Here is a 23,015-nt window from a genome sequence, read left to right as displayed (position 1 = left end):
GTTGAGTCGGAGATACATAAATTTTCCATTAGTAATTTTAACAAACTTAGCGAAACAAAATTAATATAAAGTTAAGTGAGATCAAAACGATATTAACAAATGATAATGTTCAACATAAATAAAATATGAAAAGTTAGTTAGTGTCTTGGTTCAGGCAATTGAACCGGGGATAACGGCGGTAGTCCGTGACTTGTGCGTTGCATATTGTTCCGCAAGACCCGTCGTGGATGCGAGCGCCTTCTAGTGGCATGGAACGTTTAGGGCGCCTTCTCTCGTTACACTAAGCTAGATTACCGAAGACTGGTATCTAAGCTAGATTATCGACGACTGGTATCTAAGCTAGATTATCGACGACTGGTATCTAAGCTAGATTATCGACGACTGGTATCTAAGCTAGATTACCGACGACTGGTAATTAAGCTAGATTATCGACGACTGGTAATAAGCTAGATTACCGACGACTGGTAATTAAGCTAGATTACCGGCGACTGGTAATTAAGCTAGATTATCGACGGTAGGTAATTAAGCTACATTACCGACGACTGGTAATTAAGCTAGATTATCGACGGCTGGTAAATAAGCTAAATTAGCGCCAAATGGTAATTAAGCTAGATTAGCGACGACTGGTAATTAAGCTAGATTACCGTCGACTGGTAATTAAGCTAGATAACCGACGACTGGTAATTAAGACAGATTACCGGCGACTGGTAATTAAGTCAGATTACCGGCGACTGGTAATTAAGCTAGATTACCGAGGGCTGGTATCTAAGCTAGATTATCGACGACTGGTATCTAAGCTAGATTACCGACGACTGGTATCTAAGCTAGATTACCGACGACTGGTATCTAAGCTAAATTATCGACGACTGGTATCTAAGCTAGATTACCGACGACTGGTATCTAAGCTAGATTATCGACGACTGGTATCTAAGCTAGATTATCGACGACTGGTATCTAAGCTAGATTACCGACGACTGGTAATTAAGGTAGATTATTGACGACTGGTAACTAAGCTAGATTATCGACGACTGGTATCTAAGCTAGATTACCGACGACTGGTAATTAAGCTAGATTACCGACGACTGGTATCTAAGCTAGATTACCGACGACTGGCAATTAAGCTAGATTACCGACGACTGGTATCTAAGCTAGATTACCGACGACTGGTAATTAATCTAGATTATCGACGACTGGTAATTAAGCTAGATTACCGACGAATGGTAATTAGGCTAGATTACCGGCGACTGGTAACTAAGCTAGATTACCGACGACTGGTAATTATGCTAGATTACCGACGACTGTTAATTAAGCTAGATTAGAGACGACTGGAAATTAAGCTAGATTAGAGACGACTGGTAATTAAGCTAGATTAGAGACGACTGGTAATTCAGCTAGATTAGAGACCACTGGTAATTAAGCTAGATTACCGGCGACTGGTAATTTAGCTAGGTTATCGACGGCTGATAATTAAGCCGGATTAACGACGGCTGGTAATTAAGCTTTTTCTCTCCTGTGTTTTCTAAACAATTTTAATTAATACGAAGACTGAAGTAACAGATATTATTAAAAACTGTCATTGTAGACAAACACCAGAAAGTGTGAAAGATAATTTCAGAAAATTAACTGCCTGAAGAAACAGATATTCAAATTTTCACTTTTGAAGACATGATTATAAAACATCAATTATTTAAAAAAATTCTTATTAGATTCAGATTAGGGGTCGGGATTTTCTGATCGTTTTAGCCAATGAATTCAAATAACTATGGTTAATCGGTATATTAATATATATTTTTTTCGGCAAATGTGTACTAGCGCTTGGATAATAATTCTTAACTACGAAAAAAAATCACCATTTTAGTAATCCTTCCCCAAAAATACTTTACCGAATAGCAAATACAATAAGTTAGTTCAATTAGATTTTACATGGAGGTTTATAATTTGAACCGTAATCTGTGAGCGATTACCTATCAGACTATGTTCAACTATTTTATTTTCCATTTCAAACCCAAGAACTCATTATCAAAACATATAGAACATATTTTGGTATTTATCTGCATGTATTTTGTGTAAAGGATTACAAATTGAATTTGTTGGTAAACGACCACGAATCGGATTTATCTTTTTTATCATCAAGTACGTAACAGACAAAAACCTTTGCACCTGAGCGTTTCCGTTTTGTATCGCATTTGTCGTATACTGCTGGAACATATCTTTTTTTTATTTTTCATAGTAATTTAGTTTTAAAATATTATCAAATTGCACAAATTTATTTCCACCAAGCTTTCAAACACATCATTGCAGATATAGTTTGGGAACTTAGGCTACCTCTTTAGGATGTCACGAAATTTGTTCCTAGCGAAAATATCTCTTCTGCGGGAACAGAGGTAGCCGGAATGGCCAAGAAATCTCTGGCCATTTTTGAGACTCCTGTATAAACGTCTTCATTGGCCTAAGAATGAAACAAACTATAAACACCTAGATATCTGCATAGAGGGCAATGTTAGTGCGCCAGAAGCAAATGCAACTTTCGAATGCATAAGAAACCAAGGAAAAACTAACCTTCCACCACTGCAGAACGTTAGTTTTGGGAGGTTGAAGGTCGTCTTTCATATATTTTAGAAGCTCAGAACACCTAGCTAGCCTTACGGGCAGTTTAGGATAGTAAGCTAAAATACCAACAGGGTCTTGAACTGCATTCAAGCTACTGGAGGTTACTGAGGATTGGTCATATACGTCGTTGTAGATGGTTAGCACTTTTGCTTTTATTGTTTTGGCCTCGGCTTTGGCGTAGTTGGATTGAATGAAGTCCATCTTTAAAGTAGGGTCCACCACTACAACGTTAAACGTTAGATGATTAGCATATGCCTTAAAACACTAAGGGCATTATCGATTGTAGTTATCCCTTTGTAGATTTATATCAACCTTCAATCAGTCATTTACCATAAACCATGGAGCACATTTAAGGACATTATGTGTGGAATTGGGAGAGTACTTACCAATGGCTACCCAAAATGCTTCGTTATTGGACATTTTCATGTATTTAGACAGTTTATCTTTCGCCACCACGCAGGCAGCATTTATAACTACGTCATTGTGATTCTTTTTCAGTTTGTCCTGATCAGAAAAGAATATATATTTTGTTAAAACCGCGAAATGGAGATACCGGGGGTTGAACCCTGGACTTCTCACATGCAAAGCAAGCGCTCTTCCACTGAGCTATATCCCCTTCGGATGGATGAGAGGAGATTTTCAGAAAAGAATACATATTTTGTTAAAACCGCGAAATGGAGATACCGGGGGTTGAACCCTGGACTTCTCACATTCAAAGCCAGCGCTCTTCCACTGAGCTATATCCCCTTCGGATGTACAATTAGAGATCATCGAAAAAATAAATACTTTTAGACTAAAACCGCGAAATGGAGATACCATGGGTTGAACCCGGGACTTCTCACATGCAAAGCGAGCGCTCTTCCACTGAGCTATATCCCCTTCCGATGTACGAGTAGAGATCATCATTAAAGTAAATCATTTTAGACTAAAACCGCGAAATAGAGATACCGGGGGTTGAACCCGGGACTTCTTACATGCAAAGCGAGCGCTCTTCCACTGAGCTATATCCCCTTCGGGTGGATGAGTGGAAATTTTCAGAAAAGAATACATATTTTGTTAAAACCGCGAAAGCGAGATACCGGGGGTTGAACCCTGGACTTCTCACATGCAAAGCAAGCGCTCTTCCACTGAGCTATATCCCCTACGGATGTACAAGTAGAGATCATCTTAAAAATTCAATTCAATTCAATCAAGTGTTTTGTAATTCAAATAAATACTTTTAGACTAAAACCGCGAAATGGAGATACCGGGGGTTGATCCCGGGACTTCTCACATGCAAAGCGAGCACTCTTCCACTGAGCTATATCCCCTTCGGATGTACAAGTAGAGATCATCGTTAAAATAAATCCTTTTAGACAAAACCGCGAAATGGAGATTGCCCCTTCGGATGTACAAGTAGAGATCAACGTAAAAATTCAATTCAATGCAATCAAGTGTTTTGTAATTCAAATAAATACTTTTAGACTAAAACCGCGAAATGGAGATACCGGGGGTTGATCCCGGGACTTTTCACATGCAAAGCGATCGCTCTACCACTGAGCTATATCCCCTTCGGATGTACAAGTAGAGATCATCATTAAAGTAAATCCTTTTAGACTAAAACCGCGGAATGGAGATACCGGGGGCTGAACCCGGGACTTCTCACATGCAAAGCGAGCGCTCATCCACTGAGCTACATCCTCATCGGATGGATGAGTGGAGATTTTCAGAAAAGAATACATATTTTGTTAAAACCGCGAAATGGAGATACCGAGGGCTGAACCCTGGACTTCTCACATGCAAAGCAAGCGCTCTTCCACTGAGCTATATCCCCTTCGGATGTACAAGTAGAGATCATCTTAAAAATTCAATTCAATTCAATTCAATCAAGTGTATTGTAATTCAAATAAATACTTTTAGACTAAAACCGCGAAATGGAGATACCGGGGGTTGATCCCGGGACTTCTCACATGCAAAGCAAGCGCTCTTCCACTTAGCTATATCCCCTTCGGATGTACAAGTAGACATCATCGTTAAAATAAACCCTTTTAGACTAAAACCGCGAAATGGTGATACCGGGGGTTGAACCCGGGACTTCTTACATGCAAAGCGAGCGCTCTTCCACTGAGCTATATCCCCTTCGGATGTACAAGTAGAGATCATCTTAAAAATTCAATTCAATTCAATTCAATCAAGTGTATTGTAATTCAAATAAATACTTTTAGACTAAAACCGCGAAATGGAGTTACCGGGGGTTGAACCCTGGACTTCTCACATGCAAAGCAAGCGCTCTTCCACTGAGCTATATCCCCTTCGGATGTACGAGTAGAGATCATCATTAAATTAAATCCTTTTAGACTAAAACCGCGAAATGGAGATACCGGGGGTTGAACCCGGGACTTCTCACATGCAAAGCGAGCGCTCTTCCACTGAGCTATATCCCCTTCGGATATACAAGTAGAGATCATCGTAAAAATAAATACTCTTAGACTAAAACCGCGAAATGGAGATACCAGGGTCGAGTCCGAGACTTCTCACATGCAAAGCGAGCGCTCATCCACTGAGCTATATCCCCTTCGGATGGATGAGTGGAGATTTTCAGAAAAGAATACATATTTTGTTAAAACCGCGAAATGGAGATACCAGGGTCGAACCCGGGACTTCTCACATGCAAAGCGAGCGCTCATCCACTGAGCTATATCCCCTTCGGATGGATCAGTGGAGATTTTCAGAAAAGAATACATATTTTGTTAAAACCGCGAAATGGAGATACCGGGGGTTGAACCCGGGACTTCACATGCAAAGCAAGCGCTCTTCCACTGAGCTATATCCCCTTCGGATATACAAGTAGAGATCATCGTAAAAATAAATACTCTTAGACTAAAACCGCGAAATGGAGATACCAGGGTCGAACCCGGGACTTCTCACATGCAAAGCGAGCGCTCTTCCACTGAGCTATATCCCCTTCGGATGGATGAGTGGAGATTTTCAGAAAAGAATACATATTTTGTTAAAACTGCGAAATGGAGATACCGGGAGTTGAACCCTGGACTTCTCACATGCAAAGCAAGCGCTCTTCCACTGAGCTATATCCCCTTCGGATGTACAAGTAGAGATCATCTTAAAAATTCAATTCAATTCAATCAAGTGTATTGTAATTCAAATAAATACTTTTAGACTAAAACCGCGAAATGGAGATACCGGGGGTTGAACCCAGGTCTTCTCACATGCAAAGCAAGCGCTCTTCCACTTAGCTATATCCCCTTCGGATGTACAAGTAGACATCATCGTTAAAATAAACCCTTTTAGACTAAAACCGCGAAATGGTGATACCGGGGGTTGAACCCGTGACTTCTCACATGCAAAGCGAGCGCTCTTCCACTGAGCTATATCCCCTTCGGATGTACAAGTAGAGATCATCGTAAAAATAAATACTCTTAGACTAAAACCGCGAAATGGAGATACCAGGGTCGAACCCGGGACTTCTCACATGCAAAGCGAGCGCTCATCCACTGAGCTATATCCCCTTCGGATGGATCAGTGGAGATTTTCAGAAAAGAATACATATTTTGTTAAAACCGCGAAATGGAGATACCGGGGGTTGAACCCGGGACCTCTCACATGCAAAGCGAGCGCTCTTCCACTGAGCTATATCCCCTTCGGATATACAAGTAGAGATCATCGTAAAAATAAATACTCTTAGACTAAAACCGCGAAATAGAGATACCAGGGTCGAACCCGGGACTTCTCAAATGCAAAGCGAGCGCTCATCCACTGAGCTATATCCCCTTCGGATGGATGAGTGGAGATTTTCAGAAAAGAATACATATTTTGTTAAAACCGCGAAATGGAGATACCGGGGGTTGAACCCGGGACTTCTCACATGCAAAGCGAGCGCTCATCCACTGAGCTATATCCCCTTCGGATATACAAGTAGAGATCATGGTAAAAATAAATACTCTTAGACTAAAACCGCGAAATGGAGATACCAGGGTCGAACCCGGGACTTCTCACATGCAAAGCGAGCGCTCATCCACTGAGCTATATCCCCTTCGGATGGATGAGTGGAGATTTTCAGAAAAGAATACATATTTTGTTAAAACCGCGAAATGGAGATACCGGGGGTTGAACCCTGGACTTCTCACATGCAAAGCCAGCGCTCTTCCACTGAGCTCTATCCCCTTCGGATGGATGAGTGGAGATTTTCAGAAAAGAATACATATCTTGTTAAAACCGCGAATTGGAGATACCGGGGGTTGAACCCAGGTCTTCTCACATGCAAAGCAAGCGCTCTTCCACTGAGCTATATCCCCTTCGGCTGTACAAGTAGAGATCATCGTAAAAATTCAATTCAATTCAATCAAGTGTTTTGTAATTCAAATAAATACTTTTAGACTAAAACCGCGAAATGGAGTTACCGGGGGTTGAACCCTGGACTTCTCACATGCAAAGCAAGCGCTCTTCCACTGAGCTATATCCCCTTCGGATGTACGAGTAGAGATCATCATTAAATTAAATCCTTTTAGACTAAAACCGCGAAATGGAGATACCGGGGGTTGAACCCGGGACTTCTCACATGCAAAGCGAGCGCTCTTCCACTGAGCTATATCCCCTTCGGATATACAAGTAGAGATCATCGTAAAAATAAATACTCTTAGACTAAAACCGCGAAATGGAGATACCAGGGTCGAGTCCGAGACTTCTCACATGCAAAGCGAGCGCTCATCCACTGAGCTATATCCCCTTCGGATGGATGAGTGGAGATTTTCAGAAAAGAATACATATTTTGTTAAAACCGCGAAATGGAGATACCGGGGGTTGAACCCGGGACCTCTCACATGCAAAGCGAGCGCTCTTCCACTGAGCTATATCCCCTTCGGATATACAAGTAGAGATCATCGTAAAAATAAATACTCTTAGACTAAAACCGCGAAATGGAGATACCAGGGTCGAGTCCGAGACTTCTCACACGCAAAGCTAGCGCTCATCCACTGAGCTATATCCCCTTCGGATGGATGAGTGGAGATTTTCAGAAAAGAATACATATTTTGTTAAAACCGCGAAATGGAGATACCGGGGGTTGAACCCGGGACTTCTCACATGCAAAGCGAGCGCTCTTCCACTGAGCTATATCCCCTTCGGATATACAAGTAGAGATCATGGTAAAAATAAATACTCTTAGACTAAAACCGCGAAATGGAGATACCAGGGTCGAGTCCGGGACTTCTCACACGCAAAGCTAGCGCTCATCCACTGAGCTATATCCCCTTCGGATGGATGAGTGGAGATTTTCAGAAAAGAATACATATTTTGTTAAAACCGCGAAATGGAGATACCGGGGGTTGAACCCGGGACTTCTCACATGCAAAGCGAGCGCTCTTCCACTGAGCTATATCCCCTTCGGATATACAAGTAGAGATCATGGTAAAAATAAATACTCTTAGACTAAAACCGCGAAATGGAGATACCAGGGTCGAGTCCGAGACTTCTCACATGCAAAGCGAGCGCTCATCCACTGAGCTATATCCCCTTCGGATGGTTGAGTGGAGATTTTCAGAAAAGAATACATATTTTGTTAAAACCGCGAAATGGAGATACCGGGGGTTGAACCCGGGACCTCTCACATGCAAAGCGAGCGCTCTTCCACTGAGCTATATCCCCTTCGGATATACAAGTAGAGAGCATCGTAAAAATAAATACTCATAGACTAAAACCGCGAAATGGAGACACCAGGGTCGAGTCCGCGACTTCTCACATGCAAAGCGAGCGCTCATCCACTGAACTATATCCCCTTCGGATGGATGAGTGGAGATTTTCAGAAAAGAATACATATTTTGTTAAAACCGCGAAATGGAGATACCGGGGGTTGAACCCGGGACTTCTCACATGCAAAGCGAGCGCTCTTCCACTGAGCTATATCCCCTTCGGATATACAAGTAGAGATCATGGTAAAAATAAATACTCTTAGACTAAAACCGCGAAATGGAGATACCAGGGTCGAGTCCGAGACTTCTCACATGCAAAGCGAGCGCTCATCCACTGAGCTATATCCCCTTCGGATGGTTGAGTGGAGATTTTCAGAAAAGAATACATATTTTGTTAAAACCGCGAAATGGAGATACCGGGGGTTGAACCCGGGACCTCTCACATGCAAAGCGAGCGCTCTTCCACTGAGCTATATCCCCTTCGGATATACAAGTAGAGAGCATCGTAAAAATAAATACTCATAGACTAAAACCGCGAAATGGAGACACCAGGGTCGAGTCCGCGACTTCTCACATGCAAAGCGAGCGCTCATCCACTGAACTATATCCCCTTCGGATGGATGAGTGGAGATTTTCAGAAAAGAATACATATTTTGTTAAAACCGCGAAATGGAGATACCGGGGGTTGAACCCTGGACTTCTCACATGCAAAGCCAGCGTTCTTCCACTGAGCTATATCCCCTTCGGATGGATGAGTGGAGATTTTCAGAAAAGAATACATATTTTGTTAAAACCGCGAAATGGAGATACCGGGGGTTGAACCCTGGACTTCTCACATGCAAAGCAAGCGCTCTTCCACTGAGCTATATCCCCTTCGGATGTACAAGTAGAGATCATCGTAAAAATTCAATTCAATTCAATCAAGTGTTTTGTAATTCAAATAAATACTTTTAGACTAAAACCGCGAAATGGAGATACCAGGGTCGAACACGGGACTTCTCACATGCAAAGCGAGCGCTCATCCACTGAGCTATATCCCCTTCGGATGGATCAGTGGAGATTTTCAGAAAAGAATACATATTTTGTTAAAACCGCGAAATGGAGATACCGGGGGTTGAACCCAGGTCTTCTCACATGCAAAGCAAGCGCTCTTCCACTGAGCTATATCCCCTTCGGATGTACAAGTAGAGATCATCGTAAAAATTCAATTCAATTCAATCAAGTGTTTTGTAATTCAAATAAATACTTTTAGACTAAAACCGCGAAATGGAGATACCGGGGGTTGAACCCAGGTCTTCTCACATGCAAAGCAAGCGCTCTTCCACTGAGCTATATCCCCTTCGGATGTACGAGTAGAGATCATCATTAAATTAAATCCTTTTAGACTAAAACCGCGAAATGGAGATACCAGGGTCGAGTCCGAGACTTCTCACATGCAAAGCGAGCGCTCATCCACTGAGCTATATCCCCTTCGGATGGATGAGTGGAGATTTTCAGAAAAGAATACATATTTTGTTAAAACCGCGAAATGGAGATACCGGGGGTTGAACCCGGGACCTCTCACATGCAAAGCGAGCGCTCTTCCACTGAGCTATATCCCTTTCGGATGGATGAGTGGAGATTTTCAGAAAAGAATACATATTTTGTTAAAACCGCGAAATGGAGATACCGGGGGATGAACCCTGGACTTCTCACATGCAAAGCAAGCGCTCTTCCACTGAGCTATATCCCCTTCGGATGTACAAGTAGAGATCATCGTAAAAATTCAATTCAATTCAATCAAGTGTTTTGTAATTCAAATAAATACTTTTAGACTAAAACCGCGAAATGGAGATACCAGGGTCGAGTCCGAAACTTCTCACATGCAAAGCGAGCGCTCATCCACTGAGCTATATCCCCTTCGGATGGATGAGTGGAGATTTTCAGAAAAGAATACATATTTTGTTAAAACCGCGAAATGGAGATACCGGGGGTTGAACCCGGGACTTCTCACATGCAAAGCGAGCGCTCTTCTACTGAGCTATATCCCCTTCGGATATACAAGTAGAGAGCATCGTAAAAATAAATACTCTTAGACTAAAGCCGCGAAATGGAGATACCAGGGTCGAGTCCGAGACTTCTCACATGCAAAGCGAGCGCTCATCCACTGAGCTATATCCCCTTCGGATGGATGAGTGGAGATTTTCAGAAAAGAATACATATTTTGTTAAAACCGCGAAATGGAGATACCGGAGGTTGAACCCTGGACTTCTCACATGCAAAGCAAGCGCTCTTCCACTGACCTATATCCCCTTCGGATGGATGAGTGGAGATTTTCAGAAAATAATACATATTTTGTTAAAACCGCAAAATGGAGATACCGGGGGTTGAACCCTGGACTTCTCACATGCAAAGCAAGCGCTCTTCCACTGAGCTATATCCCCTTCGGATGTACAAGTAGAGATCATCTTAAAAATTCAATTCAATTCAATCAAGTGTATTGTAATTCAAATAAATACTTTTAGACTAAAACCGCGAAATGGAGATACCGGGGGTTGATCCCGGGACTTCTCACATGCAAAGCAAGCGCTCTTCCACTTAGCTATATCCCCTTCGGATGTACAAGTAGAGATCATCGTTAAAATAAATCCTTTTAGACTAAAACCGCGAAATGGTGATACCGGGGGTTGAACCCGTGACCTCTCACATGCATAGCGAGCGCTCATCCACTGAGCTATATCCCCTTCGGATGGATCAGTGGAGATTTTCAGAAAAGAATACATATTTTGTTAAAACCGCGAAATGGAGATGCCGGGGGTTGAACCCGGGACCTCTCACATGCAAAGCGAGCGCTCTTCCACTGAGCTATATCCCCTTCGGATATACAAGTAGAGATCATCGTAAAAATAAATACTCTTAGACTAAAACCGCGAAATGGAGATACCAGGGTCGAGTCCGGGACTTCTCACATGCAAAGCGAGCGCTCATCCACTGAGCTATATCCCCTTCGGATGGATGAGTGGAGATTTTCAGAAAAGAATGTAAGCGAGTGTTTAACGTAGGTCAAGATAATTAGTTTTAGGATTAGGATTAAATAAATAGCATCGTGATGAATAATAAAGGAAAGTAAAAGTTTAATGTTCGTTTCAAAAATAAATACGTCTTACTCCATTGCGATCCGGAACGAGAGAGAGGGATCCCTCCGTTCCTCACGCGTGAACAAGCCCCAAAATCAAAAGGGGGGGGAAGGAAAACAAGGGGCATAAAGGCCCCTAAAAAGATGGAAAACGTATCGCCATCTACCCTCAGGAAATAGCGCTAACACTCGGCCGTCCTGTTATTTAAAACCCCGGTTTAAATGAAAAACAAAACAAACGACCATTAGGTCAAACATTACACAGAATCGTCAATTAAAAATTACAAAAATTTCAACGTCAAACTTAAAGTACGTTAATTTCTTCTTTTTTTTAAACTTATTGTACGTAATCATCTAAATATCGCGGTTTCTTCTTCTTCCTTGCGCTGAGACGAGGGGCAACAGAATCATTACCACCATCATCAGGGAAATTTTTCTCTTCGTCGATCTCGCCGTCTTCTGCAGGTGGATCTTCGACAGGGTTCACCCCGGGATCATCCTCATCGGAATCGGAATTAGTTTCCATTTCGTCATTATCAATGATTAAAAACCTCTTGATTTTATCAGCCGGAGCCGTATTGCGATAAAACCGTTGGTTACGTTGGTTTTCTGGCAGGTCCTCTACCAGATACCTGTCATAACTCAACTTTTGAGACACGACGTACGGTCCCTTGTACTTGGCCGCCGTCTTCAGCGGAAGACCGGTGGCTTGTTGAGGTCGTTCGACCACGACGAGGTCGCCCGGTTCGTAATTGGGGGCTTTCGATCGGCGGGCGTTATATCTACGCCTCTGCTTATCCTGATCAACGCGAATGGCTTCGATAGCGGCTTCGCGACGCTTTAGTACATTGTCGTCAAAAGCCTCCTGAACAGCATCCTCGAGAACATTGCCAGTCGGGTTTCGAGAGGAGAAGTTAAACAGAAGAGCAAATGGGGTCTGCCCGGTGGCCTTACTAAACGTATTGTTTATACCCCATTGAAGCTGATGGACTCGCGCGTCCCAGTCCTTATCGTCCTCTCGGCAGCACATACTAGCGATGGCCGGAGTTAGGAGTCGGTTGAGTCTCTCTACTTGGCCGTTTCCGCGAGGCGTGGCGGTAGCGTTGACAACGTGGACTATCTTTGCGCTCTTGCACAAACTTTCAAAGGCTCTACCGGTGTAGGCCGTTCCTTGGTCCGTAATAACTCGCGGGGGCGCGCCGAAAAGTCCGATTAACTCTTCAAGAAAGCGCTTTGTTGGAATCATGCCGCAATTCCGTACTGGTCGTAATATCACGAACTTGGTAAAGGCGTCAATAGCGACAATTAAGTAAGCATTGCCCCGAGTACTCTTTACAAAGGGACCCAAGTGGTCAAGGTGCACGGTATGGAATGGGGTGCCTACTTTATCGATGGAATGCAACATTCCTGGTCTTTTCCCTGCGGGCCGCTTGTGGAATAAACATTCCACACACGACGAAATGTAACGTCTTACATAACGTTTTAGACGCGGAAACCAAAATTTCTCCCGTATCTTGGCGCACGTCTTGTCCACTCCGAAATGACCGATGTCATCGTGGTAATTGCGAACAACGCGCCACATGGCGCTATCAGGCACAACCCAGAGAAGCGTATCTTCCCGGTTAGGATCCGTAGCTGCCACCCGTTTGAATAGCGTCCCGTGTTTCAAAGTGAATTTCTGACGGTTTTTGAGGTCATCTTTAGCGAGCTTACCCGATTTCGCGAGACTTTCTTTAATAGCCCGAATTTTCGCGTCAGAGTGTTGAGCGGCCGTCAAGAAGTCTTCCCTAGATACCTCTGTATGCAAGATATCTACGCCTTTCGCTATGTCAGTCTCCTCTGCATCTTCCCAGGGAGATCGGCTCAGCGCGTCTACGTGGGCCATACGCGGACCCGGTCGATGGAGAACCTCGAAGGTAAACTCCTGGAGGCGGAGCCACCAGCGCCCAATTCGCGGCACGAGATGGCGCTTCGTAAGAGTGCAACGTACCGAGTTACAATCCGTAATGACGTTAAAAACGCGCCCGATTAAATACACCCGGAACTTCTCAAGGCCCCATACGACGGCCAGCGTTTCAAGCTCACTGGAATGATACAGGGCTTCCTCTCGCGTTGACTTCCGGCTAGCATAACAGACCGGATGCCACTTGTTGTCATTCGATTTTTGCATTAGTATGGCTCCAAGCCCCTCCTTACTCGCGTCCGTATGGACCTCTGTTTCCGCCTCTACATCGTACAAGGCGAGTATTGGTCTTACCGTGAGCCGGGACTTGAGCGCTTGGAATGCTTTTTCCTGTTCCGCATTCCATTCCCAAGGCCTATCTTTGCATAATAGGCGCGTCAGCGGCTCGGCTTCCAACGCGAAGCCTTTCACAAACCGTCTGAAATAGATTGCTAGCCCGAGAAAACGACGTAACTCGTGTATATTCGTCGGTGCTGGGAAATTTTCAACGCATTGAATTTTCCTTGACCCAGGGCGAATCCCGAATTCGCTGATTTCGAACCCGAGGTAGTCGATGTCGCTGAGGAGAAACCGGCACTTTTTCAGATTCAACGTTAGGTTCGCATTTCGTAGTACGTCCAAAACCTGCCGTAAGTGCGCGAGGCCTTCCTCCTCATCTACCGATGGAATGAGCACATCATCCATATATGTCAATGCTATGGCGTACCTTAGGGTGCCTAGCACGGAGTTAATCATTCTTTGGAATACACCGCATGCGTTTGAAAGCCCGAATGGCATCATCACAAACTGGTAATGCCCGTCCGGCGTTACGAACCCAGTTTTTTCTTTGGACTCTTCACTCAAAGGAATCTGGTAATAACCAGACATTAGATCGAGGCTCGTGAAGAGTTTGTGCCCGCTTAAACGTTCAAGCTGAGAGTCAATCAGCGGTAAGGGATACGCGTCCTTTTTGGTTATTTTGTTTAGCGCGCGGAAATCGACACACAGGCGTTCGTCGCCAGTTTTCTTTTTTACAATGAGGATCGGACTCGAGTACGGGGACTCGGACTCCTCTATGATACCCGCGTCTAACAAGCCGGATATTTTATCCCTCACCAGGCTTCGTTCGGCAAAAGATAATCGGTATGGTCTATACGAGACCGGTTCTTCGGACGTTAGTTCGATTTTCATGGTTGCTTTATCCGTGCGACCTAATTCATGCAAATCGTTCGCGAAACAGTCCCTATATTCGTTTAAAAGGTCGTGCAAGCGTCTTCGCGTATCGTCCGAAACGTTATCGCCCGTAATTATCTCTTCGCTGCGAAGAGGCGACATCTTCGCAGGCGAAGTACTGAGAACTTCTCGAGATACGTGGGTCTCCCGCACGCAGATTTCAGCGCGAGCCATCTTTCTCCCAGCCTCTATAACTAGATCTCTTTCAGAAACGTTGAAGACTGGCATCGTAGTCGCGCCTTCTTTACCGAGAGAACAGATCGCGCGCGGTAAATCATATTCATTACCCGGTAGCATCCGTACCGAAGACTCGATATACACGTCCCGTTCGTTGGTACGCGAATCTCGTGAAACTACGTCGACGAACCCGACATAATGTGGCGGGATAACTGTAGCTTCGCGTGCCCATAGGTGTACGGTAGGCTTAGGTAACTCTGGGATAGTCAAATCCTTGAGACACCCATCTCCATCGGGATTCTCCGTCCGTTCTTCAAAAATTCGAACCGTTTCCTTACGTTTGACCACTACCACGTGTGGCTGTTCGGTGAAAGGCTGGCCAATCACTAAAGGTATAGCTTGGGCCTCGTCTGGGACGACGTACATTTCTACGTCCGCAGTAGCCTGGTCAACCTTTATTACTACGTTACAGACACCCTCTGGCTTCGTGCGTCCAGAGCCGTATCCGCCTATGTAAAAGTCATTTTCGGTTTCCCTGCATTCGAGCTGGAGTTCAATAGCATCGCTGTGACGCATCGTGACGCATTTACTGCCCATATCGACGTAGGCCTTTATTGCGTTCCCGTTTACCGTGGCGTCCATGAAATACTTAACATTTCCATCAGCATCAGCTCCTTTGCTATCGACGCACATCTGAGCAGGCGTGTTAGGAATCGGCTTCGACGAGCAGTGCTGGGCGTCGTGCCCAATTTTGTTGCAAGCACTACATCTGGCTTTGCGTTGAGGCTTGGGGCAATCCCTTGAATAATGTCCGTATTCTTCGCAGTTATAGCAAAGCGATTCTCCCCTTTCATTCACGTACGGTTTGCGGTTACCCGAACGCGATTTCTTTACCCCGCCAAGCGCGGCTGTATTACCCGTTTCGGAGACCGACGGCTTCCGTCCGTTCGCGTCCCGCGACCGATCGTTAGTAGAACTTCGCGTCCTTTCGTTCTGATTACTTTTCTCTTTATTCCGCCCGGAAGTTTGAAGCCTTTCTTCAAGTTGTCTAATACACAACAGTAGCTCTGGAGGAGTCGCAAACTCGCGTACGCTCAAAGCCGTGATGAGCGAATCGTCATTCAGACCCGTTATCAGGTACTCAATCATGGAGTCGTTAGAGAGGCCACAAAGCCTAGCTTTGGATATCTTATCGTGATAGTAGACCTCCAGGTTCTCCCCAGGTCGCCGTACGCGTTGCTCCATCTCCCTGTACAACCGCTGCGTACCCTTCGCGGGAGGGAACCATTCCGTTAACAACTCCTTCCAATCGCCCCACGAACGTACGACGACGTCGAGGGACTCGTACCAAACTTTAGCCGTGCCCTTTAATTTCGGGAGAGCGCAGCATATCGTGTGGCTGTCGGACCAACCATATGCTCGGGCACAATCGTCCACCTTTTTGATCCACATTCTAGAATCTTGGTGAGGTGCACCAACAGGATCGAAATCCGGTATCATTTTCATAGAATCCGTAACGTTATGCGAATTACCGTGGTTACGTTCGCCCGCCGCAGCTAACGTTTGCTGTACGGCAACGGCGACCGCGGCTTGTATCGACTGCTCGAAGGCCGCTAGGGATATATAGCCCGCTGGAGCGATGCCTCCTTGGCCATTGTTATCTCCATTACCTTCCGCCATCGTGGACGTCTCTTCGGGATCGGAAACTTCGTCGGTGAAATTTTCCTCTACGGGGAAAACTCGATTCGCGCTGGTTCGTGCGCGGTAAAATCGTTCGTTCGTTGACTGTAGGTCCGCTGCTCTTCTGCAATCTCGGCAGATTTTCGGGGCAGATTCGGGAAGTCTTTCACTCCTACGTGTGTGGGGGCAATCTTCTGTATATTCTTGCATTAATTACGTGATGCGAAAATATACAGTGGTCATTAAACGTGGACCCGTCGATTAGCCTAACCACCCTGGAGTATCGTTAAGACTTTAACCCTAGGCGCGTACCTCGTGTCGTTATTATTACTTTACATTAATCGTAATTCATCTAGTCCTCACGTGGCGTTAATTGTCCATAATCCCACTTCTGAGATGTAAGCGAGTGTTTAACGTAGATCAAGATAATTAGTTTTAGGATTAGGATTAAATAAATAGCATCGTGATGAATAATAAAGGAAAGTAAAAGTTTAATGTTCGTTTCAAAAATAAATACGTCTTACTCCATTGCGATCCGGAACGAGAGAGAGGGATCCCTCCGTTCCTCACGCGTGAACAAGCCCCAAAATCAAAAGGGGGGGGGAAGGAAAACAAGGGGCATAAAGGCCCCTAAAAAGATGGAAAACGTATCGCCATCTACCCTCAGGAAATAGCGCTAACACTCGGCCGTCCTGTTATTTAAAACCCCGGTTTAAATGAAAAACAAAACAAACGACCATTAGGTCAAACATTACACAGAATCGTCAATTAAAAATTACAAAAATTTCAACGTCAAACTTAAAGTACGTTAATTTCTTCTTTTTTTTAAACTTATTGTACGTAATCATCTAAATATCGCGGTTTCTTCTTCTTCCTTGCGCTGAGACGAGGGGCAACAGAATCATTACCACCATCATCAGGGAAATTTTTCTCTTCGTCGATCTCGCCGTCTTCTGCAGGTGGATCTTCGACAGGGTTCACCCCGGGATCATCCTCATCGGAATCGGAATTAGTTTCCATTTCGTCATTATCAATGATTAAAAACCTCTTGATTTTATCAGCCGGAGCCGTATTGCGATAAAACCGTTGGTTACGTTGGTTTTCTGGCAGGTCCTCTACCAGATACCTGTCCGGGGGAAGGAAAACAAGGGGCATAAAGGCCCCTAAAAAGATGGAAAACGTATCGCCATCTACCCTCAGGAAATAGCGCTAACAAGAATACATATTTTGTTAAAACCGCGAAATGGAGATACCGGGGGTTGAACCCTGGACTTCTCACATGCAAAGCGAGCGCCCATCCACTAAGCTATATCCCCTTCGGATGGATCAGTGGAGATTTTCAGAAAAGAATACATATTTTGTTAAAACCGCGAAATGGAGATACCGGGGGTTGAACCCGGGACCTCTCACATGCAAAGCGAGCGCTCTTCCACTGAGCTATATCCCCTTCGGATATACAAGTAGAGATCATCGTAAAAATAAATACTCTTAGCCTAAAACCGCGAAATGGAGATACCAGGGTCGAACCCAGCACTTCTCACATGCAAAGCGAGCGCTCATCCACTGAGCTATATCCCCTTCGGATGGATGAGTGGAGATTTTCAGAAAAGAATACATAGTTTGTAAAACCGAGAAATGGTTATACCGGGGGTTGAACCCGGGACTTCTCACATGCAAAGCGAGCGCTCTTCCACTGAGCTAAATCCCCTTCGGATGTACAATTAGAGATCATCGTAAAAATAAATACTCTTAGACTAAAACCGCGAAATGGAGATACCAGGGTCGAACCCGGGACTTCTCACATGCAAAGCGAGCGCTCATCCACTGAGCTATATCCCCTTCGGATAGATCAGTGGAGATTTTCAGAAAAGAATACATATTTTGTTAAAACCGCGAAATGGAGATACCGGGGGTTGAACCCTGGACTTCTCACATGCAAAGCGAGCGCTCATCCACTGAGCTACATCCCCATCGGATGGATGAGTGGAGATTTTCAGAAAAGAATACATATTTTGTTAAAACCGCGAAATGGAGATACCGGGGGTTGATCCCTGGACTTCTCACATGCAAAGCCAGCGCTCTTCCACTGAGCTATATCCCCTTCGGATATACAGGTAGAGATCATCGTAAAAATAAATACTCTTAGACTAAAACCGCGAAATGGAGATACCAGGGTCGAACCCGGGACTTCTCACATGCAAAGCGAGCGCTCATCCACTGAGCTATATCCCCTTCGGATGGATGAGTGGCGATTTTCAGAAAAGAATACATATTTTGTTAAAACCGCGAAATGGAGATACCGGGGGTTGAACCCGGGACTTCTCACATGCAAAGCGAGCGCTCTTCCACTGAGCTATATCCCCTTCGGATGTACGAGTGGAGATTTTCAGAAAAGAATACATAGTTTGTAAAACCGCGAAATGGAGATACCGGGGGTTGAACCCGGGACTTCTCACATGCAAAGCGAGCGCTCTTCCACTGAGCTATATCCCCTTCGGATGTACAATTAGAGATCATCGAAAAAATAAATACTTTTAGACTAAAACCGCGAAATGGAGATACCATGGGTTGAACCCGGGACTTCTCACATGCAAAGCGAGCGCTCTTCCACTGAGCTATATCCCCTTCCGATGTACGAGTAGAGATCATCATTAAAGTAAATCATTTTAGACTAAAACCGCGAAATAGAGATACCGGGGGTTGAACCCGGGACTTCTTACATACAAAGCGAGCGCTCTTCCACTGAGCTATATCCCCTTCGGGTGGATGAGTGGAAATTTTCAGAAAAGAATACATATTTTGTTAAAACCGCGAAAGCGAGATACCGGGGGTTGAACCCGGGACTTCTCACATGCAAAGCAAGCGCTCTTCCACTGAGCTATATCCCCTACGGATGTACAAGTAGAGATCATCTTAAAAATTCAATTCAATTCAATCAAGTGTTTTGTAATTCAAATAAATACTTTTAGACTAAAACCGCGAAATGGAGATACCGGGGGTTGATCCCTGGACTTCTCACATGCAAAACAAGCGCTCTTCCACTTAGCTATATCCCCTTCGGATGTACAAGTAGACATCATCGTTAAAATAAACCCTTTTAGACTAAAACCGCGAAATGGTGATACCGGGGGTTGAACCCGTGACTTCTCACATGCAAAGCGAGCGCTCTTCCACTGAGCTATATCCCCTTCGGATGTACAAGTAGAGATCATCGTAAAAATAAATACTCTTAGACTAAAACCGCGAAATTGAGATACCAGGGTCGAACCCGGGACTTCTCACATGCAAAGCGAGCGCTCATCCACTGAGCTATATCCCCTTCGGATGGATGAGTGGAGATTTTCAGAAAAGAATACATATTTTGTTAAAACCGCGAAATGGAGATACCGGGGGTTGAACCCGGGACTTCACATGCAAAGCGAGCGCTCTTCCATTGAGCTATATCCCCTTCGGATATACAAGTAGAGATCATCGTAAAAATAAATACTCTTAGACTAAAACCGCGAAATGGAGATACCAGGGTCGAACCCGGGACTTCTCACATGCAAAGCGAGCGCTCATCCACTGAGCTATATCCCCTTCGGATGGATGAGTGGAGATTTTCAGAAAAGAATACATATTTTGTTAAAACCGCAAAATGGAGATACCGGGGGTTGAACCCTGGACTTCTCACATGCAAAGCAAGCGCTCTTCCACTGAGCTATATCCCCTTCGGATGTACAAGTAGAGATCATCTTAAAAATTCAATTCAATTCAATCAAGTGTATTGTAATTCAAATAAATACTTTTAGACTAAAACCGCGAAATGGAGATACCGGGGGTTGATCCCGGGACTTCTCACATGCAAAGCAAGCGCTCTTCCACTTAGCTATATCCCCTTCGGATGTACAAGTAGAGATCATCGTTAAAATAAATCCTTTTAGACTAAAACCGCGAAATGGTGATACCGGGGGTTGAACCCGTGACCTCTCACATGCATAGCGAGCGCTCATCCACTGAGCTATATCCCCTTCGGATGGATCAGTGGAGATTTTCAGAAAAGAATACATATTTTGTTAAAACCGCGAAATGGAGATGCCGGGGGTTGAACCCGGGACCTCTCACATGCAAAGCGAGCGCTCTTCCACTGAGCTATATCCCCTTCGGATATACAAGTAGAGATCATCGTAAAAATAAATACTCTTAGACTAAAACCGCGAAATGGAGATACCAGGGTCGAGTCCGGGACTTCTCACATGCAAAGCGAGCGCTCATCCACTGAGCTATATCCCCTTCGGATGGATGAGTGGAGATTTTCAGAAAAGAATGTAAGCGAGTGTTTAACGTAGGTCAAGATAATTAGTTTTAGGATTAGGATTAAATAAATAGCATCGTGATGAATAATAAAGGAAAGTAAAAGTTTAATGTTCGTTTCAAAAATAAATACGTCTTACTCCATTGCGATCCGGAACGAGAGAGAGGGATCCCTCCGTTCCTCACGCGTGAACAAGCCCCAAAATCAAAAGGGGGGGGAAGGAAAACAAGGGGCATAAAGGCCCCTAAAAAGATGGAAAACGTATCGCCATCTACCCTCAGGAAATAGCGCTAACACTCGGCCGTCCTGTTATTTAAAACCCCGGTTTAAATGAAAAACAAAACAAACGACCATTAGGTCAAACATTACACAGAATCGTCAATTAAAAATTACAAAAATTTCAACGTCAAACTTAAAGTACGTTAATTTCTTCTTTTTTTTAAACTTATTGTACGTAATCATCTAAATATCGCGGTTTCTTCTTCTTCCTTGCGCTGAGACGAGGGGCAACAGAATCATTACCACCATCATCAGGGAAATTTTTCTCTTCGTCGATCTCGCCGTCTTCTGCAGGTGGATCTTCGACAGGGTTCACCCCGGGATCATCCTCATCGGAATCGGAATTAGTTTCCATTTCGTCATTATCAATGATTAAAAACCTCTTGATTTTATCAGCCGGAGCCGTATTGCGATAAAACCGTTGGTTACGTTGGTTTTCTGGCAGGTCCTCTACCAGATACCTGTCATAACTCAACTTTTGAGACACGACGTACGGTCCCTTGTACTTGGCCGCCGTCTTCAGCGGAAGACCGGTGGCTTGTTGAGGTCGTTCGACCACGACGAGGTCGCCCGGTTCGTAATTGGGGGCTTTCGATCGGCGGGCGTTATATCTACGCCTCTGCTTATCCTGATCAACGCGAATGGCTTCGATAGCGGCTTCGCGACGCTTTAGTACATTGTCGTCAAAAGCCTCCTGAACAGCATCCTCGAGAACATTGCCAGTCGGGTTTCGAGAGGAGAAGTTAAACAGAAGAGCAAATGGGGTCTGCCCGGTGGCCTTACTAAACGTATTGTTTATACCCCATTGAAGCTGATGGACTCGCGCGTCCCAGTCCTTATCGTCCTCTCGGCAGCACATACTAGCGATGGCCGGAGTTAGGAGTCGGTTGAGTCTCTCTACTTGGCCGTTTCCGCGAGGCGTGGCGGTAGCGTTGACAACGTGGACTATCTTTGCGCTCTTGCACAAACTTTCAAAGGCTCTACCGGTGTAGGCCGTTCCTTGGTCCGTAATAACTCGCGGGGGCGCGCCGAAAAGTCCGATTAACTCTTCAAGAAAGCGCTTTGTTGGAATCATGCCGCAATTCCGTACTGGTCGTAATATCACGAACTTGGTAAAGGCGTCAATAGCGACAATTAAGTAAGCATTGCCCCGAGTACTCTTTACAAAGGGACCCAAGTGGTCAAGGTGCACGGTATGGAATGGGGTGCCTACTTTATCGATGGAATGCAACATTCCTGGTCTTTTCCCTGCGGGCCGCTTGTGGAATAAACATTCCACACACGACGAAATGTAACGTCTTACATAACGTTTTAGACGCGGAAACCAAAATTTCTCCCGTATCTTGGCGCACGTCTTGTCCACTCCGAAATGACCGATGTCATCGTGGTAATTGCGAACAACGCGCCACATGGCGCTATCAGGCACAACCCAGAGAAGCGTATCTTCCCGGTTAGGATCCGTAGCTGCCACCCGTTTGAATAGCGTCCCGTGTTTCAAAGTGAATTTCTGACGGTTTTTGAGGTCATCTTTAGCGAGCTTACCCGATTTCGCGAGACTTTCTTTAATAGCCCGAATTTTCGCGTCAGAGTGTTGAGCGGCCGTCAAGAAGTCTTCCCTAGATACCTCTGTATGCAAGATATCTACGCCTTTCGCTATGTCAGTCTCCTCTGCATCTTCCCAGGGAGATCGGCTCAGCGCGTCTACGTGGGCCATACGCGGACCCGGTCGATGGAGAACCTCGAAGGTAAACTCCTGGAGGCGGAGCCACCAGCGCCCAATTCGCGGCACGAGATGGCGCTTCGTAAGAGTGCAACGTACCGAGTTACAATCCGTAATGACGTTAAAAACGCGCCCGATTAAATACACCCGGAACTTCTCAAGGCCCCATACGACGGCCAGCGTTTCAAGCTCACTGGAATGATACAGGGCTTCCTCTCGCGTTGACTTCCGGCTAGCATAACAGACCGGATGCCACTTGTTGTCATTCGATTTTTGCATTA

At 44.9% G+C, this 23,015-nt stretch overlaps 34 non-coding genes across 34 annotated transcripts; all 34 read right to left on the bottom strand.

The window, feature by feature from the left end:
- Positions 1 to 3,154: 3,154 nt before the first annotated feature.
- On the bottom strand, positions 3,155 to 3,226 carry TRNAA-UGC (transfer RNA alanine (anticodon UGC)). Its single transcript has one exon. It is a non-coding gene; the product is annotated as a tRNA-Ala (tRNA).
- Positions 3,227 to 3,285: 59 nt separating this feature from the next.
- On the bottom strand, positions 3,286 to 3,357 carry TRNAS-UGA (transfer RNA serine (anticodon UGA)). The gene has a single exon. It is a non-coding gene; the product is annotated as a tRNA-Ser (tRNA).
- Positions 3,358 to 3,549: 192 nt separating this feature from the next.
- Positions 3,550 to 3,621, bottom strand: TRNAA-UGC (transfer RNA alanine (anticodon UGC)). The gene has a single exon. It is a non-coding gene; the product is annotated as a tRNA-Ala (tRNA).
- Positions 3,622 to 3,848: 227 nt separating this feature from the next.
- TRNAA-UGC (transfer RNA alanine (anticodon UGC)) lies at positions 3,849 to 3,920 on the bottom strand. The gene has a single exon. It is a non-coding gene; the product is annotated as a tRNA-Ala (tRNA).
- A 168-nt stretch (positions 3,921 to 4,088) lies between these two features.
- On the bottom strand, positions 4,089 to 4,160 carry TRNAA-UGC (transfer RNA alanine (anticodon UGC)). Its single transcript has one exon. It is a non-coding gene; the product is annotated as a tRNA-Ala (tRNA).
- Positions 4,161 to 4,656: 496 nt separating this feature from the next.
- TRNAA-UGC (transfer RNA alanine (anticodon UGC)) lies at positions 4,657 to 4,728 on the bottom strand. Its single transcript has one exon. It is a non-coding gene; the product is annotated as a tRNA-Ala (tRNA).
- A 233-nt stretch (positions 4,729 to 4,961) lies between these two features.
- On the bottom strand, positions 4,962 to 5,033 carry TRNAA-UGC (transfer RNA alanine (anticodon UGC)). The gene has a single exon. It is a non-coding gene; the product is annotated as a tRNA-Ala (tRNA).
- A 320-nt stretch (positions 5,034 to 5,353) lies between these two features.
- On the bottom strand, positions 5,354 to 5,423 carry TRNAA-UGC (transfer RNA alanine (anticodon UGC)). Its single transcript has one exon. It is a non-coding gene; the product is annotated as a tRNA-Ala (tRNA).
- A 190-nt stretch (positions 5,424 to 5,613) lies between these two features.
- Positions 5,614 to 5,685, bottom strand: TRNAA-UGC (transfer RNA alanine (anticodon UGC)). Its single transcript has one exon. It is a non-coding gene; the product is annotated as a tRNA-Ala (tRNA).
- A 228-nt stretch (positions 5,686 to 5,913) lies between these two features.
- Positions 5,914 to 5,985, bottom strand: TRNAA-UGC (transfer RNA alanine (anticodon UGC)). The gene has a single exon. It is a non-coding gene; the product is annotated as a tRNA-Ala (tRNA).
- A 190-nt stretch (positions 5,986 to 6,175) lies between these two features.
- On the bottom strand, positions 6,176 to 6,247 carry TRNAA-UGC (transfer RNA alanine (anticodon UGC)). The gene has a single exon. It is a non-coding gene; the product is annotated as a tRNA-Ala (tRNA).
- Positions 6,248 to 6,437: 190 nt separating this feature from the next.
- On the bottom strand, positions 6,438 to 6,509 carry TRNAA-UGC (transfer RNA alanine (anticodon UGC)). Its single transcript has one exon. It is a non-coding gene; the product is annotated as a tRNA-Ala (tRNA).
- Positions 6,510 to 6,830: 321 nt separating this feature from the next.
- TRNAA-UGC (transfer RNA alanine (anticodon UGC)) lies at positions 6,831 to 6,902 on the bottom strand. Its single transcript has one exon. It is a non-coding gene; the product is annotated as a tRNA-Ala (tRNA).
- Positions 6,903 to 7,130: 228 nt separating this feature from the next.
- On the bottom strand, positions 7,131 to 7,202 carry TRNAA-UGC (transfer RNA alanine (anticodon UGC)). The gene has a single exon. It is a non-coding gene; the product is annotated as a tRNA-Ala (tRNA).
- A 190-nt stretch (positions 7,203 to 7,392) lies between these two features.
- TRNAA-UGC (transfer RNA alanine (anticodon UGC)) lies at positions 7,393 to 7,464 on the bottom strand. The gene has a single exon. It is a non-coding gene; the product is annotated as a tRNA-Ala (tRNA).
- A 190-nt stretch (positions 7,465 to 7,654) lies between these two features.
- On the bottom strand, positions 7,655 to 7,726 carry TRNAA-UGC (transfer RNA alanine (anticodon UGC)). The gene has a single exon. It is a non-coding gene; the product is annotated as a tRNA-Ala (tRNA).
- A 190-nt stretch (positions 7,727 to 7,916) lies between these two features.
- Positions 7,917 to 7,988, bottom strand: TRNAA-UGC (transfer RNA alanine (anticodon UGC)). The gene has a single exon. It is a non-coding gene; the product is annotated as a tRNA-Ala (tRNA).
- A 190-nt stretch (positions 7,989 to 8,178) lies between these two features.
- Positions 8,179 to 8,250, bottom strand: TRNAA-UGC (transfer RNA alanine (anticodon UGC)). Its single transcript has one exon. It is a non-coding gene; the product is annotated as a tRNA-Ala (tRNA).
- Positions 8,251 to 8,440: 190 nt separating this feature from the next.
- TRNAA-UGC (transfer RNA alanine (anticodon UGC)) lies at positions 8,441 to 8,512 on the bottom strand. The gene has a single exon. It is a non-coding gene; the product is annotated as a tRNA-Ala (tRNA).
- A 190-nt stretch (positions 8,513 to 8,702) lies between these two features.
- TRNAA-UGC (transfer RNA alanine (anticodon UGC)) lies at positions 8,703 to 8,774 on the bottom strand. Its single transcript has one exon. It is a non-coding gene; the product is annotated as a tRNA-Ala (tRNA).
- Positions 8,775 to 9,095: 321 nt separating this feature from the next.
- Positions 9,096 to 9,167, bottom strand: TRNAA-UGC (transfer RNA alanine (anticodon UGC)). The gene has a single exon. It is a non-coding gene; the product is annotated as a tRNA-Ala (tRNA).
- Positions 9,168 to 9,393: 226 nt separating this feature from the next.
- Positions 9,394 to 9,465, bottom strand: TRNAA-UGC (transfer RNA alanine (anticodon UGC)). The gene has a single exon. It is a non-coding gene; the product is annotated as a tRNA-Ala (tRNA).
- A 96-nt stretch (positions 9,466 to 9,561) lies between these two features.
- Positions 9,562 to 9,633, bottom strand: TRNAA-UGC (transfer RNA alanine (anticodon UGC)). Its single transcript has one exon. It is a non-coding gene; the product is annotated as a tRNA-Ala (tRNA).
- Positions 9,634 to 9,823: 190 nt separating this feature from the next.
- Positions 9,824 to 9,895, bottom strand: TRNAA-UGC (transfer RNA alanine (anticodon UGC)). Its single transcript has one exon. It is a non-coding gene; the product is annotated as a tRNA-Ala (tRNA).
- A 357-nt stretch (positions 9,896 to 10,252) lies between these two features.
- On the bottom strand, positions 10,253 to 10,324 carry TRNAA-UGC (transfer RNA alanine (anticodon UGC)). The gene has a single exon. It is a non-coding gene; the product is annotated as a tRNA-Ala (tRNA).
- A 321-nt stretch (positions 10,325 to 10,645) lies between these two features.
- On the bottom strand, positions 10,646 to 10,717 carry TRNAA-UGC (transfer RNA alanine (anticodon UGC)). Its single transcript has one exon. It is a non-coding gene; the product is annotated as a tRNA-Ala (tRNA).
- Positions 10,718 to 11,076: 359 nt separating this feature from the next.
- TRNAA-UGC (transfer RNA alanine (anticodon UGC)) lies at positions 11,077 to 11,148 on the bottom strand. Its single transcript has one exon. It is a non-coding gene; the product is annotated as a tRNA-Ala (tRNA).
- A 6,668-nt stretch (positions 11,149 to 17,816) lies between these two features.
- Positions 17,817 to 17,888, bottom strand: TRNAA-UGC (transfer RNA alanine (anticodon UGC)). Its single transcript has one exon. It is a non-coding gene; the product is annotated as a tRNA-Ala (tRNA).
- An 844-nt stretch (positions 17,889 to 18,732) lies between these two features.
- Positions 18,733 to 18,804, bottom strand: TRNAA-UGC (transfer RNA alanine (anticodon UGC)). The gene has a single exon. It is a non-coding gene; the product is annotated as a tRNA-Ala (tRNA).
- Positions 18,805 to 18,862: 58 nt separating this feature from the next.
- TRNAA-UGC (transfer RNA alanine (anticodon UGC)) lies at positions 18,863 to 18,934 on the bottom strand. Its single transcript has one exon. It is a non-coding gene; the product is annotated as a tRNA-Ala (tRNA).
- Positions 18,935 to 19,557: 623 nt separating this feature from the next.
- On the bottom strand, positions 19,558 to 19,629 carry TRNAA-UGC (transfer RNA alanine (anticodon UGC)). The gene has a single exon. It is a non-coding gene; the product is annotated as a tRNA-Ala (tRNA).
- A 190-nt stretch (positions 19,630 to 19,819) lies between these two features.
- On the bottom strand, positions 19,820 to 19,889 carry TRNAA-UGC (transfer RNA alanine (anticodon UGC)). The gene has a single exon. It is a non-coding gene; the product is annotated as a tRNA-Ala (tRNA).
- Positions 19,890 to 20,079: 190 nt separating this feature from the next.
- On the bottom strand, positions 20,080 to 20,151 carry TRNAA-UGC (transfer RNA alanine (anticodon UGC)). The gene has a single exon. It is a non-coding gene; the product is annotated as a tRNA-Ala (tRNA).
- A 359-nt stretch (positions 20,152 to 20,510) lies between these two features.
- On the bottom strand, positions 20,511 to 20,582 carry TRNAA-UGC (transfer RNA alanine (anticodon UGC)). The gene has a single exon. It is a non-coding gene; the product is annotated as a tRNA-Ala (tRNA).
- Positions 20,583 to 23,015: the final 2,433 nt, after the last annotated feature.

Source organism: Phalangium opilio, unplaced genomic scaffold, assembly GCF_054372755.1.
Source record: "Phalangium opilio isolate 3A_F unplaced genomic scaffold, DU_Popi_V2 ptg000523l_1, whole genome shotgun sequence".
Taxonomy (NCBI): Eukaryota; Metazoa; Arthropoda; class Arachnida; order Opiliones; family Phalangiidae; genus Phalangium; species Phalangium opilio.
Note: the sequence above shows the minus strand (reverse complement) of the source record. Positions and strands in the feature narration are given on the sequence as shown.